The 17,715-nt window shown below is 46.2% G+C and overlaps 6 non-coding genes and 1 pseudogene across 6 annotated transcripts; all 7 read left to right on the top strand.

The window, feature by feature from the left end:
- The first annotated feature begins 353 nt into the window (after positions 1-353).
- LOC130312532 (U2 spliceosomal RNA) lies at positions 354-544 on the top strand. Its single transcript, XR_008860645.1, has one exon. It is a non-coding gene; the product is annotated as a U2 spliceosomal RNA (small nuclear RNA).
- Positions 545-2,640: 2,096 nt separating this feature from the next.
- LOC130312531 (U2 spliceosomal RNA) lies at positions 2,641-2,831 on the top strand. The gene has a single exon (XR_008860644.1). It is a non-coding gene; the product is annotated as a U2 spliceosomal RNA (small nuclear RNA).
- Positions 2,832-4,927: 2,096 nt separating this feature from the next.
- Positions 4,928-5,118, top strand: LOC130312530 (U2 spliceosomal RNA). The gene has a single exon (XR_008860643.1). It is a non-coding gene; the product is annotated as a U2 spliceosomal RNA (small nuclear RNA).
- A 2,079-nt stretch (positions 5,119-7,197) lies between these two features.
- Positions 7,198-7,388, top strand: LOC130312563 (U2 spliceosomal RNA). The gene has a single exon (XR_008860674.1). It is a non-coding gene; the product is annotated as a U2 spliceosomal RNA (small nuclear RNA).
- Positions 7,389-9,470: 2,082 nt separating this feature from the next.
- On the top strand, positions 9,471-9,688 carry LOC130312615 (U2 spliceosomal RNA; annotated as a pseudogene).
- A 5,389-nt stretch (positions 9,689-15,077) lies between these two features.
- Positions 15,078-15,263, top strand: LOC130312580 (U2 spliceosomal RNA). Its single transcript, XR_008860690.1, has one exon. It is a non-coding gene; the product is annotated as a U2 spliceosomal RNA (small nuclear RNA).
- Positions 15,264-17,348: 2,085 nt separating this feature from the next.
- LOC130312529 (U2 spliceosomal RNA) lies at positions 17,349-17,539 on the top strand. The gene has a single exon (XR_008860642.1). It is a non-coding gene; the product is annotated as a U2 spliceosomal RNA (small nuclear RNA).
- The last annotated feature ends 176 nt before the right edge of the window (positions 17,540-17,715 follow it).

Genomic DNA, 17,715 nt, shown 5'->3' with positions numbered 1-17,715 from the left:
CGTTTGGGGACAGCCAAGGAGGCATCTGCAGGCAACAAAGGTAGGTGTGTGCTTGTGTGTGTGTTTCCTATGCAGATCCTAAGCCCAGTGTCACATGCAAGTAGGAGGAGTAAGAAGGGTTCCTGGCAAATCCGGGTTATGGATTGCATTTAAAAAGGCCCCGTGGGAGTGCAATGGGCCCCTGTCTTGCTGCTTAGCAATAATGGTATGGGTTTAGGTTCTGCTGTGTGTACTGGTGGTTGACTGCCCCCCAGCCCAGAGTGTGCATGGAAAATTGTCTGGCAGCCTCCCTGACAGCAAGCAGTGATAGTGCCCATGAAGGGCACCTTGTTGGGCCCGCCCCTTTCACGGTTATCGCTTCTCGGCCTTTTGGCTAAGATCAAGTGTAGTATCTGTTCTTATCAGTTTAATATCTGATACGTCCCCTATCTGGGGACCATATATTAAATGGATTTTTGAGAACGGGGGCCGATTTCGAAGCTTGCTTCCGTCGCCCTATGCATTGACCCGATATGGCAGTATCTTCGGGTACAGTGCACCACCCCCTTACATGGTTAAAAAGAAAGATTCCTACTTTCATTGCTACCTGCTTGCTGGCTAGCCAGCTAGCCAGCCCTGTGGGCCTTGCTGCTGCTGCAGCCAAAAAACAAAAGGTGGTGCTGCTGCTGCTTCTGCTGCTTCTGCTTCTGCTTGTGTCTGGCCGCTGTTGGAGCGTCCAGGCACAGGACTTCTGCTGCTGCTGACTAAATGGCCTCCTTAATTGGATCATTTGAGTAGCCAGCACACCTGTGCAGGTAGGGCATGACATGATAGGCAGCTGCCTTGATAGCGGGTGGGTGCTGAATGTTCCTAATTGACAAAATAAGATTAATGCTTATGAAGAAATATAAAATCTCATCCCTTCCCCAATATCACGCCACACCCCTACCCCTTAATTCCCTGGTTGAACTTGATGGACATATGTCTTTTTTCGACCGTACTAACTATGTAACTATGTAACATAACATGGGGGGGGGGGGGGGTCTCCTGGCTGTTCACACAGGTGTGTCATTGCTGTACATTGACCATGCATTGCTTCTGTGGTATTGCAAAGGCAAAGACAAATGCTTCCAGCCATCCATTGCACTAATGGATTGGTCATCAGCTGGCTGTCTATGTCCCGCATCAATATAGACCAAAGTACAGAGGGTTAGGCTATGCTATTGTGCACCTACCTGATGCATCAGAAGGTGCGAGGCCCTTGCTAAATTCTGTGCACAGACTTTGAGATCTATACTTTAGACTGTATCTAAACCTGCTCCAACATGGACTGACATTCTGGCCTACTTTCAGCCGATGCGACTTGTCTGTCGCTGAACAGTCGCTTTTTATGTATTCAGCACCTATGTATAATGTTGTAAAAATGCTCTAGAAGCTAAAGTCGCAGAAATGTCACACATATTTGGCCTGCAACTTTCTGTGCGACAAATTCAGACAGGAAAAATCAGTATAAATCCTTAGAAAATTATCCCCCAGTGTCTCCATCTGCTGGCGGTATTGAATAAGCATTGCTGCACTGATGGGGTATGCATTAGACGAAAAAAAAGAAGAAAAAGAAGAATAATACGCCCAGAAAAGAGGCGAAAAGGAGAAAAACGTAAAAAAACGTGAAAAAAAAGTAAGAGGAAGAGAAGGGAAAAAAAGGTGGAAATGGGTTTAAAAGTGATTTCGGCGGAGAAATATATATATATATATATATATATATATATATATATATATATATATATACGCGCACACACACACATATATATAAACGTATTCTCCGTTGAGATATTGCAGCCGCTGCTGTGTCCAGGCCCAGGAGCCTTAGCACTGTGCTGTGATGTCACTCAATACCACTGACATCACTAGGTGTAAACAACATCTCTCCTTTGCTGTGTATGTGACTATGGAGCTGTTTGGTGATGTCGTCTATTATGGCCTTCATAGAAGCAACAGGAGATTGTTGCATCCATCTAGAACCCTCAGAACTACAGTGCTATGATGTCACTCACTTCCACAGGCCTTGCAGAGTGTAAACAACAACAACCCAGCTTTGTTGTGTATGTAACCATAGGGATTTGTGATGTCACCTAGAACCTTCACAGCAGCGACAGCTTTATGAGGAGCATCAGCACTGCTCTGCCTGAGCAGAACCATCACCGCCATAGGTTGTCAAATAACCCGGGTTTAACCCACACAGGTAAGTCCAATGGGGTGCAGGCATGTCCTCTATGCTTACAGCTTCCCGTGGGTGTTGGTTTGATACCGTTTGGGGACAGCCAAGGAGGCATCTGCAGGCAACAAAGGTAGGTGTGTGCTTGTGTGTGTGTTTCCTATGCAGATCCTAAGCCCAGTGTCACATGCAAGTAGGAGGAGTAAGAAGGGTTCCTGGCAAATCCGGGTTATGGATTGCATTTAAAAAGGCCCCGTGGGAGTGCAATGGGCCCCTGTCTTGCTGCTTAGCAATAATGGTATGGGTTTAGGTTCTGCTGTGTGTACTGGTGGTTGACTGCCCCCCAGCCCAGAGTGTGCATGGAAAATTGTCTGGCAGCCTCCCTGACAGCAAGCAGTGATAGTGCCCATGAAGGGCACCTTGTTGGGCCCGCCCCTTTCACGGTTATCGCTTCTCGGCCTTTTGGCTAAGATCAAGTGTAGTATCTGTTCTTATCAGTTTAATATCTGATACGTCCCCTATCTGGGGACCATATATTAAATGGATTTTTGAGAACGGGGGCCGATTTCGAAGCTTGCTTCCGTCGCCCTATGCATTGACCCGATATGGCAGTATCTTCGGGTACAGTGCACCACCCCCTTACAGGGTTAAAAAGAAAGATTCCTACTTTCATTGCTACCTGCTTGCTGGCTAGCCAGCTAGCCAGCCCTGTGGGCCTTGCTGCTGCTGCAGCCAAAAAACAAAAGGTGGTGCTGCTGCTGCTTCTGCTGCTTCTGCTTCTGCTTGTGTCTGGCCGCTGTTGGAGCGTCCAGGCACAGGACTTCTGCTGCTGCTGACTAAATGGCCTCCTTAATTGGATCATTTGAGTAGCCAGCACACCTGTGCAGGTAGGGCATGACATGATAGGCAGCTGCCTTGATAGCGGGTGGGTGCTGAATGTTCCTAATTGACAAAATAAGATTAATGCTTATGAAGAAATATAAAATCTCATCCCTTCCCCAATATCACGCCACACCCCTACCCCTTAATTCCCTGGTTGAACTTGATGGACATATGTCTTTTTTCGACCGTACTAACTATGTAACTATGTAACATAACATGGGGGGGGGGGGGGGGGTCTCCTGGCTGTTCACACAGGTGTGTCATTGCTGTACATTGACCATGCATTGCTTCTGTGGTATTGCAAAGGCAAAGACAAATGCTTCCAGCCATCCATTGCACTAATGGATTGGTCATCAGCTGGCTGTCTATGTCCCGCATCAATATAGACCAAAGTACAGAGGGTTAGGCTATGCTATTGTGCACCTACCTGATGCATCAGAAGGTGCGAGGCCCTTGCTAAATTCTGTGCACAGACTTTGAGATCTATACTTTAGACTGTATCTAAACCTGCTCCAACATGGACTGACATTCTGGCCTACTTTCAGCCGATGCGACTTGTCTGTCGCTGAACAGTCGCTTTTTATGTATTCAGCACCTATGTATAATGTTGTAAAAATGCTCTAGAAGCTAAAGTCGCAGAAATGTCACACATATTTGGCCTGCAACTTTCTGTGCGACAAATTCAGACAGGAAAAATCAGTATAAATCCTTAGAAAATTATCCCCCAGTGTCTCCATCTGCTGGCGGTATTGAATAAGCATTGCTGCACTGATGGGGTATGCATTAGACGAAAAAAAAGAAGAAAAAGAAGAATAATACGCCCAGAAAAGAGGCGAAAAGGAGAAAAACGTAAAAAAACGTGAAAAAAAAGTAAGAGGAAGAGAAGGGAAAAAAAGGTGGAAATGGGTTTAAAAGTGATTTCGGCGGAGAAATATATATATATATATATATATATATATATATATATATATATATATACGCGCACACACACACATATATATAAACGTATTCTCCGTTGAGATATTGCAGCCGCTGCTGTGTCCAGGCCCAGGAGCCTTAGCACTGTGCTGTGATGTCACTCAATACCACTGACATCACTAGGTGTAAACAACATCTCTCCTTTGCTGTGTATGTGACTATGGAGCTGTTTGGTGATGTCGTCTATTATGGCCTTCATAGAAGCAACAGGAGATTGTTGCATCCATCTAGAACCCTCAGAACTACAGTGCTATGATGTCACTCACTTCCACAGGCCTTGCAGAGTGTAAACAACAACAACCCAGCTTTGTTGTGTATGTAACCATAGGGATTTGTGATGTCACCTAGAACCTTCACAGCAGCGACAGCTTTATGAGGAGCATCAGCACTGCTCTGCCTGAGCAGAACCATCACCGCCATAGGTTGTCAAATAACCCGGGTTTAACCCACACAGGTAAGTCCAATGGGGTGCAGGCATGTCCTCTATGCTTACAGCTTCCCGTGGGTGTTGGTTTGATACCGTTTGGGGACAGCCAAGGAGGCATCTGCAGGCAACAAAGGTAGGTGTGTGCTTGTGTGTGTGTTTCCTATGCAGATCCTAAGCCCAGTGTCACATGCAAGTAGGAGGAGTAAGAAGGGTTCCTGGCAAATCCGGGTTATGGATTGCATTTAAAAAGGCCCCGTGGGAGTGCAATGGGCCCCTGTCTTGCTGCTTAGCAATAATGGTATGGGTTTAGGTTCTGCTGTGTGTACTGGTGGTTGACTGCCCCCCAGCCCAGAGTGTGCATGGAAAATTGTCTGGCAGCCTCCCTGACAGCAAGCAGTGATAGTGCCCATGAAGGGCACCTTGTTGGGCCCGCCCCTTTCACGGTTATCGCTTCTCGGCCTTTTGGCTAAGATCAAGTGTAGTATCTGTTCTTATCAGTTTAATATCTGATACGTCCCCTATCTGGGGACCATATATTAAATGGATTTTTGAGAACGGGGGCCGATTTCGAAGCTTGCTTCCGTCGCCCTATGCATTGACCCGATATGGCAGTATCTTCGGGTACAGTGCACCACCCCCTTACAGGGTTAAAAAGAAAGATTCCTACTTTCATTGCTACCTGCTTGCTAGCTAGCCAGCCCTGTGGGCCTTGCTGCTGCTGCAGCCAAAAAACAAAAGGTGGTGCTGCTGCTGCTTCTGCTGCTTCTGCTTCTGCTTGTGTCTGGCCGCTGTTGGAGCGTCCAGGCACAGGACTTCTGCTGCTGCTGACTAAATGGCCTCCTTAATTGGATCATTTGAGTAGCCAGCACACCTGTGCAGGTAGGGCATGACATGATAGGCAGCTGCCTTGATAGCGGGTGGGTGCTGAATGTTCCTAATTGACAAAATAAGATTAATGCTTATGAAGAAATATAAAATCTCATCCCTTCCCCAATATCGCGCCACACCCCTACCCCTTAATTCCCTGGTTGAACTTGATGGACATATGTCTTTTTTCGACCGTACTAACTATGTAACTATGTAACATAACATGGGGGGGGGGGGGGGGGGTCTCCTGGCTGTTCACACAGGTGTGTCATTGCTGTACATTGACCATGCATTGCTTCTGTGGTATTGCAAAGGCAAAGACAAATGCTTCCAGCCATCCATTGCACTAATGGATTGGTCATCAGCTGGCTGTCTATGTCCCGCATCAATATAGACCAAAGTACAGAGGGTTAGGCTATGCTATTGTGCACCTACCTGATGCATCAGAAGGTGCGAGGCCCTTGCTAAATTCTGTGCACAGACTTTGAGATCTATACTTTAGACTGTATCTAAACCTGCTCCAACATGGACTGACATTCTGGCCTACTTTCAGCCGATGCGACTTGTCTGTCGCTGAACAGTCGCTTTTTATGTATTCAGCACCTATGTATAATGTTGTAAAAATGCTCTAGAAGCTAAAGTCGCAGAAATGTCACACATATTTGGCCTGCAACTTTCTGTGCGACAAATTCAGACAGGAAAAATCAGTATAAATCCTTAGAAAATTATCCCCCAGTGTCTCCATCTGCTGGCGGTATTGAATAAGCATTGCTGCACTGATGGGGTATGCATTAGACGTAAAAAAAGAAGAAAAAGAAGAATAATACGCCCAGAAAAGAGGCGAAAAGGAGAAAAACGTAAAAAAACGTGAAAAAAAAGTAAGAGGAAGAGAAGGGAAAAAAAGGTGGAAATGGGTTTAAAAGTGATTTCGGCGGAGAAATATATATATATATATATATATATATATATATATATACGCGCACACACACACATATATATAAACGTATTCTCCGTTGAGATATTGCAGCCGCTGCTGTGTCCAGGCCCAGGAGCCTTAGCACTGTGCTGTGATGTCACTCAATACCACTGACATCACTAGGTGTAAACAACATCTCTCCTTTGCTGTGTATGTGACTATGGAGCTGTTTGGTGATGTCGTCTATTATGGCCTTCATAGAAGCAACAGGAGATTGTTGCATCCATCTAGAACCCTCAGAACTACAGTGCTATGATGTCACTCACTTCCACAGGCCTTGCAGAGTGTAAACAACAACAACCCAGCTTTGTTGTGTATGTAACCATAGGGATTTGTGATGTCACCTAGAACCTTCACAGCAGCGACAGCTTTATGAGGAGCATCAGCACTGCTCTGCCTGAGCAGAACCATCACCGCCATAGGTTGTCAAATAACCCGGGTTTAACCCACACAGGTAAGTCCAATGGGGTGCAGGCATGTCCTCTATGCTTACAGCTTCCCGTGGGTGTTGGTTTGATACCGTTTGGGGACAGCCAAGGAGGCATCTGCAGGCAACAAAGGTAGGTGTGTGCTTGTGTGTGTGTTTCCTATGCAGATCCTAAGCCCAGTGTCACATGCAAGTAGGAGGAGTAAGAAGGGTTCCTGGCAAATCCGGGTTATGGATTGCATTTAAAAAGGCCCCGTGGGAGTGCAATGGGCCCCTGTCTTGCTGCTTAGCAATAATGGTATGGGTTTAGGTTCTGCTGTGTGTACTGGTGGTTGACTGCCCCCCAGCCCAGAGTGTGCATGGAAAATTGTCTGGCAGCCTCCCTGACAGCAAGCAGTGATAGTGCCCATGAAGGGCACCTTGTTGGGCCCGCCCCTTTCACGGTTATCGCTTCTCGGCCTTTTGGCTAAGATCAAGTGTAGTATCTGTTCTTATCAGTTTAATATCTGATACATCCCCTATCTGGGGACCATATATTAAATGGATTTTTGAGAACGGGGGCCGATTTCGAAGCTTGCTTCCATCGCCCTATGCATTGACCCGATATGGCAGTATCTTCGGGTACAGTGCACCACCCCCTTACAGGGTTAAAAAGAAAGATTCCTACTTTCATTGCTACCTGCTTGCTAGCTAGCCAGCCCTGTGGGCCTTGCTGCTGCTGCAGCCAAAAAACAAAAGGTGGTGCTGCTGCTGCTTCTGCTGCTTCTGCTTCTGCTTGTGTCTGGCCGCTGTTGGAGCGTCCAGGCACAGGACTTCTGCTGCTGCTGACTAAATGGCCTCCTTAATTGGATCATTTGAGTAGCCAGCACACCTGTGCAGGTAGGGCATGACATGATAGGCAGCTGCCTTGATAGCGGGTGGGTGCTGAATGTTCCTAATTGACAAAATAAGATTAATGCTTATGAAGAAATATAAAATCTCATCCCTTCCCCAATATCGCGCCACACCCCTACCCCTTAATTCCCTGGTTGAACTTGATGGACATATGTCTTTTTTCGACCGTACTAACTATGTAACTATGTAACATAACATGGGGGGGGGGGGGGGTCTCCTGGCTGTTCACACAGGTGTGTCATTGCTGTACATTGACCATGCATTGCTTCTGTGGTATTGCAAAGGCAAAGACAAATGCTTCCAGCCATCCATTGCACTAATGGATTGGTCATCAGCTGGCTGTCTATGTCCCGCATCAATATAGACCAAAGTACAGAGGGTTAGGCTATGCTATTGTGCACCTACCTGATGCATCAGAAGGTGCGAGGCCCTTGCTAAATTCTGTGCACAGACTTTGAGATCTATACTTTAGACTGTATCTAAACCTGCTCCAACATGGACTGACATTCTGGCCTACTTTCAGCCGATGCGACTTGTCTGTCGCTGAACAGTCGCTTTTTATGTATTCAGCACCTATGTATAATGTTGTAAAAATGCTCTAGAAGCTAAAGTCGCAGAAATGTCACACATATTTGGCCTGCAACTTTCTGTGCGACAAATTCAGACAGGAAAAATCAGTATAAATCCTTAGAAAATTATCCCCCAGTGTCTCCATCTGCTGGCGGTATTGAATAAGCATTGCTGCACTGATGGGGTATGCATTAGACGAAAAAAAAGAAGAAAAAGAAGAATAATACGCCCAGAAAAGAGGCGAAAAGGAGAAAAACGTAAAAAAACGTGAAAAAAAAGTAAGAGGAAGAGAAGGGAAAAAAAGGTGGAAATGGGTTTAAAAGTGATTTCGGCGGAGAAATATATATATATATATATATATATATATATATATATATATATACGCGCACACACACACATATATATAAACGTATTCTCCGTTGAGATATTGCAGCCGCTGCTGTGTCCAGGCCCAGGAGCCTTAGCACTGTGCTGTGATGTCACTCAATACCACTGACATCACTAGGTGTAAACAACATCTCTCCTTTGCTGTGTATGTGACTATGGAGCTGTTTGGTGATGTCGTCTATTATGGCCTTCATAGAAGCAACAGGAGATTGTTGCATCCATCTAGAACCCTCAGAACTACAGTGCTATGATGTCACTCACTTCCACAGGCCTTGCAGAGTGTAAACAACAACAACCCAGCTTTGTTGTGTATGTAACCATAGGGATTTGTGATGTCACCTAGAACCTTCACAGCAGCGACAGCTTTATGAGGAGCATCAGCACTGCTCTGCCTGAGCAGAACCATCACCGCCATAGGTTGTCAAATAACCCGGGTTTAACCCACACAGGTAAGTCCAATGGGGTGCAGGCATGTCCTCTATGCTTACAGCTTCCCGTGGGTGTTGGTTTGATACCGTTTGGGGACAGCCAAGGAGGCATCTGCAGGCAACAAAGGTAGGTGTGTGCTTGTGTGTGTGTTTCCTATGCAGATCCTAAGCCCAGTGTCACATGCAAGTAGGAGGAGTAAGAAGGGTTCCTGGCAAATCCGGGTTATGGATTGCATTTAAAAAGGCCCCGTGGGAGTGCAATGGGCCCCTGTCTTGCTGCTTAGCAATAATGGTATGGGTTTAGGTTCTGCTGTGTGTACTGGTGGTTGACTGCCCCCCAGCCCAGAGTGTGCATGGAAAATTGTCTGGCAGCCTCCCTGACAGCAAGCAGTGATAGTGCCCATGAAGGGCACCTTGTTGGGCCCGCCCCTTTCACGGTTATCGCTTCTCGGCCTTTTGGCTAAGATCAAGTGTAGTATCTGCATTTGGTCTGGTCGGAAGGTGTCTGTGGTACCCCGCTTCTCGGCCTTGGGGGATTGTCTCTCCTTACGGAGGGACTTCACCCCCTTGCTGCTATTGGGGAGCGGGCTTAGTCCACGGACAACGGGTTGCGATCCCCCTGTCTCTGGGACCTTGTGTCTCAGAAGGCATTTTCGGTACGTTGAGCGTTACCTGTAGCTTCGGAAGCACCTAGGGTACCCCCGACCTCTGCCTTGGGTAAGGGTTCCGCTTTTATAGCGGGATTCCGAGCCCCTGCTGCTATTGGGGAAGGGGCTTAGTCCCTGGGTGTGGAAGATGCCGTTCTCCTGGGCTTTCCCCTCTGGGGAAATGTCGATGCGAAATACCATCCGCATAGAGGTGTCGGAGAGCCATCGTCAGTTGAAGAACCTCCGCTTCATTGCGGAGGTGATTCTTCTTGACTACTTCCGCCTCAATAGGGAGGACATCCTGTGTCTAAATGACCAGGAAAGCCGTGGCCTGTATACCGTCACCTTCACGGCCACGGCGTGTTGCGATAACATCTATGCAACCTTGTCTGGTGCGGACCAGAGGGACGATCGACTCGACGGTCTTTCGTTCCAGTTCCTCTATGGTGAGGAACATATACCGTTGGTGGTGGCTATGCACAGCCCTCATGTGACCACGGAGGATATAGCCACTTTTCTTCGGCGATACTGCGAAGAGGTGCGATTCGCAAACAAAATCTTGAACTCCGTGCGGTTCTGGAACGGCAAGAGGAAGTTCTGGGTCAAGCTCCGTAAGGATCCCGGTGGTATTGGGGGTCTTTGCCATCCGCCCCCAAATTTTGCCATCGGGAGAGTTCGGGGCTTCCTGTTCTATCCTCAAATGCCTATGTATTGCCGAAATTGCTTGAGGTTTGGCCACACCCAGGAGACCTGCGGCGCGGAGCGTGTGATTCGCTGCAATAGGTGTGGCCAAGAAGGTCACATAGCCTCAAGATGTAGCCATACGATAAGGTGCAACCTCTGCGGAGAGGAAAATCACGATTTTAATTCCTGTCCCCATAAAGCAAAAACTACGATGGGTGGGTCAAGGCTGGGCCCACCCAAAGAGGGGACAGGACAAAAGACGTCCTTTTTTAAGATGCCCAAACCCCAGATGGCAGGTACTGATGGGTCCAGGCCCAAGACCTCTGGTGCTCCATCGGGGGGCCCACCGGTGGTAGTGCTAGGGGGAGGCCATGGGGATTCCACGAAGCCCGGGCGGGTGATCGAGTTTACTGCCCGGGAAATTGAAAGACGTCGATCGACTTCCTACCTGGCTCAAGAGCCCGCCGAAACTTCTGAAGGGGGCTCACCTGTGGCGGGTGGCAGCCGACGGGCCTCGGTGGGGGCAAAAGTGGACCCAAAATTGCAGCATAAGCCAGGTACTGGCTTGGCCCAGGGTCGCCCTGCTCCGGACGAAGAGGCCCCGGTGAAAGCCCGCCGGAAGGGGAGCCAGGTGGCCAGGTCTGAGCCCGGTCCTGTTACTCCGCCTATACAGGACAGGGCCAAGAAGACAAGTGGCGCCAAACCAGGGTTTGCTGCCCCGCCAGCAGTGGACCCGGTGGGTAAAACTGGCCATCGTCGATCGATGGGGAAGTTGGAGCAACAGTCCTCAGCAACGCTTGCTGGGGAACAAGCGATGAAAACTTCCCAAGGTAGCGGCAAAGGTTCCGGAAAAGAGGCCTCACAGGCCCCTGTGCAGCAGTTCCAGTCGTCAAATGATGAAAGAAGACGCAGATCCATCAGCCGGGGGCCAGAGATTACATCGAGTGAGAGCAACACAGAGGATATGGACAGCAGTGTGACATTTAAAAGACAAAGAGAAGAAGAAGAGGAAGACATTCAAAGGAAAGCGGCGTGCCGTAGTTCGGACGAGAGCGAGCTCAGGGTCGGGGCATCATCGATCTCAAGCTCCGACCCTCAGAACATCAAGGAGCTGATGACCCCGCAGGCGGGGGATGACGGTACGCAGCTTATTATTGACTTTGATTCTCCAAGCACGGACTCTCCATAAACTATGCCTATCCCTGTAAAAATTGCCTCACTCAATGTGAGGTCCTTAAAGAGCCCTGATCGCAGGGCTGCTTTATTTTCTTATCTAGAGACATGTGACTTTGACCTTTGCCTGCTACAAGAATGTGGAATCCCTAGTAAAATGGACTATAAAGACTTAAAAGAAGACTGGAAGCTGGGCCCATCCATATGGTCCGGTGCAAATGACTGTCGTTCTGTGGGTGTTGGGCTGCTCTGCCGAGGCCAGTCCTTTTCTATTCATACAGTAACTGAGATTGTGCCTGGCAGAGCTCTTTTAATTCATCTATATTTTAATGGACTTTTAATTCGTGTTTTAAATGTGTATGCCCCTCCTGATAAACAGGAGCGGGCAGAACTATTTGAAATTTTACCACTGTTTTGTGTTGGGTCTTCCCCCCTGCTGGTGGGAGGTGATTTTAACTGCATACGTGATGGGGAACACCGGCAGGGTGGGGATATTAATCGTAAAGACCGCACTTCTTACCTGCTTAAAAATTTTATTGATGATTTTAATTTGAAAGATTGCTGGAAGGATCTCTTGCCGGAGGACCCAGGCGCCACATGGTCCAATGGAAGAGTGAGCTCCAGAATCGATTTTATTTTTTCCTCTAGAGCTTTTAAACCCCTGAAATGCACGCTCGAGCAGAATATCTTCTCTGATCATAAGCTCCTCTTGGTGGGCCTGGAGCTAGAGGGGGAGCAAAAAGCAAAAAGGGGCCTCTGGAGATTAAACACCACACTCCTAGAGGACCCTGAGATAAAAGAGGAGTTTGTGCGGACCTACCAATGCTGGCAATCACAAAGAAAACCCCACGAGCCTATGCTGCACTGGTGGGAGGGCACCAAATCTAAAATCAGATTTTTTTTTATCAAAGCAGGTAAGAAGAAGGCAAAAATGGAAAAACAGTGGTTTTATGTTCTTAACATGCGTTTAAATGTACTTTTTAAATTGAAAGAAGCTGGTATGGATGTAGAAAATGATATTTTAAACCTTAAAACTGAAATAAAACATGCCATAGAAAAGAAAGGGAAACAAATCATTTTTAACTCACATGTGCAGCACCTGGAGGAGGGCGAGAAATGTTCCCGTTTCTTTTTTAAAAAAGTGATGAATAGGAGGGATATCATCCAAAACCTTGAGGGTGAATCCACTCCAAAAGGCATGTTAGATGCAGTTTTTAACTTCTACCAGCTTCTTTTTAATAAGAAAGATCTTAATCCATCCTTTTTAGAACATGTTCTTAATTCCCTTGATTTTAAGCTAGATGTTTTAGACCAGGAGGTTTTATCCCGTGATCTTAACTTAGATGAACTTTTATTTGTTTTTAAAAGTTTTTCTAGTGGGAAGGCCCCTGGGGAAGATGGTTTACCCATCGAATTTTATTTAGCTTTTTGGGATATTTTAAAGGATGATATGGTTTTATTGTATAAAGAAACTTTTATTGTTAATGAACTTCCCCCTTCCTGGAGGAGGGGGATTGTATCATTACTTTTTAAAAAGGGTGAAAAGGATATGCTAAAAAATTGGCGCCCCATCACACTTTTAAATGTTGATTATAAAGTTTTAGCCAAGTTATTAGCTGTCCGTTTTAAACCTTTTATTCATAAATTAATTCACCCAAATCAGGTTTGTGGGGTACCTGGAAGGTCTATAGCTGAATCCCTAAATATTTTAAGAGATGTTTTATGGTATTTTAAGGATAGAAATCAAACTGTAGCAATTTTATCCTTAGACTTTGAAAAAGCCTTTGATAGGGTCTCCCATGAATACCTGTTTTTAGTTCTTAAAAAGATGGCAGTGCCTGAAACGATTTTAAGCCGAATCATGCTTTTATACCGATCCTGTTTTAGTCAAGTCTCTGTTAATGGCTTTTTAACCAGCGGTGTTCCTCTTTTATCAGGTGTCAAACAGGGCTGCCCCCTGTCCCCACTCCTTTTTATTTGCGCAATCGAACCACTGATGGCCCTCCTCAGAAAAGACCGGGTAGTAAGAGGCGTACCGATACCTGGTGGAGGAGGGACCCATCTAAAGGTGTTGGGGTACATGGATGATGTCACCATACTGTGCCCGGACTCTCCATCCATGAGGGGGGCATTGAGGAACACCAGCTATTTCTGCGAGGTCTCTGGTTTTAAGCTAAACACAGATAAATGTGACTGTTTTTATATTGGCTCCTGGGATTCATCCATCACCCCAGGAGTCACAATGCAACAGGATCAAATTAAAGTTTTAGGTATTGTTTTTAACCAGGTCAATGATGGGAGCCCTAACTGGGATTCAGCTATAGCTAAGATGGAGAAGAAGATTTTAATGTGGAATCTTAGAAACCTTACCATGGAGGGGAAGATTTTAATAATAAAGATGGTTTTACTCCCTATTATGCTATACATTGCCATGGTATTTCCTCCATCTATTTTATACATTAAAAAAGTAACTAGAATTGTTTTTACTTTTTTATGGGGTTCAAAAATGGAGAAATTAAAGCGTGATTTTATGTACAAAAGTAAAGATAATGGCGGGAAAGATGTTCCTAACCTTTTTACTTTCTTTTACATAAAGTATTTCTGTTTCTGTTTTAAAATTATTAAATCCGATGGCATTTTTAGCTGCTTTTTAAGGTACGCTGCGGGCATGGTTTTTAAAAGATGGTTGCGCATCCCTCTGAACGCTCCGGTGCTTCTGTGTCCCCCAAAACATTATGTGGTGTTGGAAAAGACAGTCAGGCTCCTAGGTCTCCAAGATTTGGAGCCTGACATACTGGGGGACCAGAGAAAGGTATCAAATATCCTCAGGCGGAGTGAGGTTACCCTGGCAGTGTCCAATTTCACACAGGCAAGATCCAAAAAGGTATGGCGGAACGTGTACGGGAAGTTTCTGGCGAATGTACACAGGGATCTTGCCTGGGCAATCGTCCACCAGTGCCTCCCTACTCGTGAGTTTCAGCACAGGCGAGGACTGGTGGCGAGAGCCAAGTGCCCGAGAGATGGCTGCGGAGTGGACGAAACGGTGCTGCACATATTTTGGAACTGCCCTTTTGCACGGGAGCTTTGGAGGAAGGTAGGCCCACTTTTGAAGTGGGCCTGCGGCCTAAAAGATTTTAATCACGAATGTGTCTTTTACGGTCTTTTTAACTGCCCCAATTTTAAACAGCAGATGATCTGCTGGATGATTATTAATTGTTTTAAAAATGCCATCTGGAAAGTTAGGAACATCTTACTTTTTAAACATGATTTTATTGATGTTAAAAACTGTATGAAGCTGGCCCTGAGTGAGATGTACATCTATTACCTAAGAGACAAGAAACAGTTGGGGGCCAGCGAGGCAGCATCCATGTGGTGTCTGCCTCTATGGAACGAAATAACAGTATAATCAGTTTTTATGACATTTGTATAATGTTTTATCCTGCCATTTTTATTTTTTCTCCTTTTATTACTGGTTTTATTATTTGTATTTTAAAACTTTTGTGAACCTTTTATTATTTTGCATTTTAAATTTTGTATGGTTTCTTATTTATTCAATAAAATTTTGTTGAAACCTTATCTGTTCTTATCAGTTTAATATCTGATACGTCCCCTATCTGGGGACCATATATTAAATGGATTTTTGAGAACGGGGGCCGATTTCGAAGCTTGCTTCCGTCGCCCTATGCATTGACCCGATATGGCAGTATCTTCGGGTACAGTGCACCACCCCCTTACAGGGTTAAAAAGAAAGATTCCTACTTTCATTGCTACCTGCTTGCTGGCTAGCCAGCTAGCCAGCCCTGTGGGCCTTGCTGCTGCTGCAGCCAAAAAACAAAAGGTGGTGCTGCTGCTGCTTCTGCTGCTTCTGCTTCTGCTTGTGTCTGGCCGCTGTTGGAGCGTCCAGGCACAGGACTTCTGCTGCTGCTGACTAAATGGCCTCCTTAATTGGATCATTTGAGTAGCCAGCACACCTGTGCAGGTAGGGCATGACATGATAGGCAGCTGCCTTGATAGCGGGTGGGTGCTGAATGTTCCTAATTGACAAAATAAGATTAATGCTTATGGAGAAATATAAAATCTCATCCCTTCCCCAATATCGCGCCACACCCCTACCCCTTAATTCCCTGGTTGAACTTGATGGACATATGTCTTTTTTCGACCGTACTAACTATGTAACTATGTAACATAACATGGGGGGGGGGGGGGGGGGTCTCCTGGCTGTTCACACAGGTGTGTCATTGCTGTACATTGACCATGCATTGCTTCTGTGGTATTGCAAAGGCAAAGACAAATGCTTCCAGCCATCCATTGCACTAATGGATTGGTCATCAGCTGGCTGTCTATGTCCCGCATCAATATAGACCAAAGTACAGAGGGTTAGGCTATGCTATTGTGCACCTACCTGATGCATCAGAAGGTGCGAGGCCCTTGCTAAATTCTGTGCACAGACTTTGAGATCTATACTTTAGACTGTATCTAAACCTGCTCCAACATGGACTGACATTCTGGCCTACTTTCAGCCGATGCGACTTGTCTGTCGCTGAACAGTCGCTTTTTATGTATTCAGCACCTATGTATAATGTTGTAAAAATGCTCTAGAAGCTAAAGTCGCAGAAATGTCACACATATTTGGCCTGCAACTTTCTGTGCGACAAATTCAGACAGGAAAAATCAGTATAAATCCTTAGAAAATTATCCCCCAGTGTCTCCATCTGCTGGCGGTATTGAATAAGCATTGCTGCACTGATGGGGTATGCATTAGACGAAAAAAAAGAAGAAAAAGAAGAATAATACGCCCAGAAAAGAGGCGAAAAGGAGAAAAACGTAAAAAAACTTGAAAAAAAAGTAAGAGGAAGAGAAGGGAAAAAAAGGTGGAAATGGGTTTAAAAGTGATTTCGGCGGAGAAATATATATATATATATATATATATATATATATATACGCGCACACACACACATATATATAAACGTATTCTCCGTTGAGATATTGCAGCCGCTGCTGTGTCCAGGCCCAGGAGCCTTAGCACTGTGCTGTGATGTCACTCAATACCACTGACATCACTAGGTGTAAACAACATCTCTCCTTTGCTGTGTATGTGACTATGGAGCTGTTTGGTGATGTCGTCTATTATGGCCTTCATAGAAGCAACAGGAGATTGTTGCATCCATCTAGAACCCTCAGAACTACAGTGCTATGATGTCACTCACTTCCACAGGCCTTGCAGAGTGTAAACAACAACAACCCAGCTTTGTTGTGTATGTAACCATAGGGATTTGTGATGTCACCTAGAACCTTCACAGCAGCGACAGCTTTATGAGGAGCATCAGCACTGCTCTGCCTGAGCAGAACCATCACCGCCATAGGTTGTCAAATAACCCGGGTTTAACCCACACAGGTAAGTCCAATGGGGTGCAGGCATGTCCTCTATGCTTACAGCTTCCCGTGGGTGTTGGTTTGATACCGTTTGGGGACAGCCAAGGAGGCATCTGCAGGCAACAAAGGTAGGTGTGTGCTTGTGTGTGTGTTTCCTATGCAGATCCTAAGCCCAGTGTCACATGCAAGTAGGAGGAGTAAGAAGGGTTCCTGGCAAATCCGGGTTATGGATTGCATTTAAAAAGGCCCCGTGGGAGTGCAATGGGCCCCTGTCTTGCTGCTTAGCAATAATGGTATGGGTTTAGGTTCTGCTGTGTGTACTGGTGGTTGACTGCCCCCCAGCCCAGAGTGTGCATGGAAAATTGTCTGGCAGCCTCCCTGACAGCAAGCAGTGATAGTGCCCATGAAGGGCACCTTGTTGGGCCCGCCCCTTTCACGGTTATCGCTTCTCGGCCTTTTGGCTAAGATCAAGTGTAGTATCTGTTCTTATCAGTTTAATATCTGATACGTCCCCTATCTGGGGACCATATATTAAATGGATTTTTGAGAACGGGGGCCGATTTCGAAGCTTGCTTCCGTCGCCCTATGCATTGACCCGATATGGCAGTATCTTCGGGTACAGTGCACCACCCCCTTACAGGGTTAAAAAGAAAGATTCCTACTTTCATTGCTACCTGCTTGCTGGCTAGCCAGCTAGCCAGCCCTGTGGGCCTTGCTGCTGCTGCAGCCAAAAAACAAAAGGTGGTGCTGCTGCTGCTTCTGCTGCTTCTGCTTCTGCTTGTGTCTGGCCGCTGTTGGAGCGTCCAGG

The sequence above is a fragment of the Hyla sarda genome, unplaced genomic scaffold, assembly GCF_029499605.1.
Source record: "Hyla sarda isolate aHylSar1 unplaced genomic scaffold, aHylSar1.hap1 scaffold_172, whole genome shotgun sequence".
NCBI lineage: Eukaryota > Metazoa > Chordata > Amphibia > Anura > Hylidae > Hyla > Hyla sarda.
The sequence above is the reverse complement of the archived record's forward strand: the minus strand, read 5'-3'. Positions and strand labels throughout refer to the sequence as shown.